The 868-nt window shown below is 37.7% G+C and overlaps 1 non-coding gene across 1 annotated transcript; it reads right to left on the bottom strand.

Moving 5' to 3' along the window:
- Positions 1-373: 373 nt before the first annotated feature.
- Positions 374-532, bottom strand: LOC120154297. The gene has a single exon (XR_005518876.1). It is a non-coding gene; the product is annotated as a U1 spliceosomal RNA (small nuclear RNA).
- Between the last annotated feature and the right edge of the window lie 336 nt (positions 533-868).

Below are 868 nucleotides of genomic sequence, written 5' to 3'. Positions count from 1 at the left end.
ATCATTAACTCTCTCGTGTAGGGGTTTGATTCACCAGCCTTGAAAAGTAACAAATCCCAGCTTCAATGAAGTCGATTATATATGGGGATGAGAAATTAATTGTCGAGCGGTATGTCAATCTTTCATATGGATGAGTTGTCGAAATTACTAGTCTTGTGTTATATTTGATTGCATAAAAGGACAAATGTTGTTTGAACAGTGGTAGTGAGATTAAACAAAGAAAACAAATCATGTGTCAATAATTACAGAAATAGCGCATCAGAATTTTCGGGAATGAAGTCAAAACATCAAGCTTACCTTAAATGTGAAACGAAACTTCCAACCAGTGACAACAAAGGAGGCTAGCTAGGACAAACATTCAATCTCAAATTGGTAAGTGGAACGCGAACGCAACCCCCACTACCACAAATTATGACATAAGCTCTCCTAAGTAGGTGGAAACCTTAGACAAGCTCCCCCAAAGTGCAATGAAGATCGCTTACCTAGGCCATGAACCTTGATGATCGTTCATTGACCCTGTCCAGGTAAGTATGTTAAAATGTGGTAGCTGTGTTGGGCAAATCGGGTTATTTCCCACATGAACGTAGTTTCAAAATTGTGTTTCAATATTCAATAGTATGACGGGTTTGTCCGTTGTGCAATCTTTTGTGGTTTTGATCTTGATATTTCAAATCAATTTTGAAATTACGTTTGTGTTGGAAATAACCCGGTTTCCTCAACAATTAGTATCAGAGTTGCGGTTGAGGTTATTCTAGTGGTCCCGTTGTTGAAAAGATACAGTTTGTGCTATTGAATATTGTTCGTTAGAATTAAAATGTCAAAATACGTATAGTTGATACATCGAGCTCTTCATCTGAACTGGTGAGGA

Source organism: Hibiscus syriacus, unplaced genomic scaffold, assembly GCF_006381635.1.
Source record: "Hibiscus syriacus cultivar Baekdansim isolate YM2019G1 unplaced genomic scaffold, ASM638163v2 tig00111127_pilon, whole genome shotgun sequence".
Lineage (NCBI taxonomy): Eukaryota > Viridiplantae > Streptophyta > Magnoliopsida > Malvales > Malvaceae > Hibiscus > Hibiscus syriacus.
The sequence above is the reverse complement of the archived record's forward strand: the minus strand, read 5'-3'. Positions and strand labels throughout refer to the sequence as shown.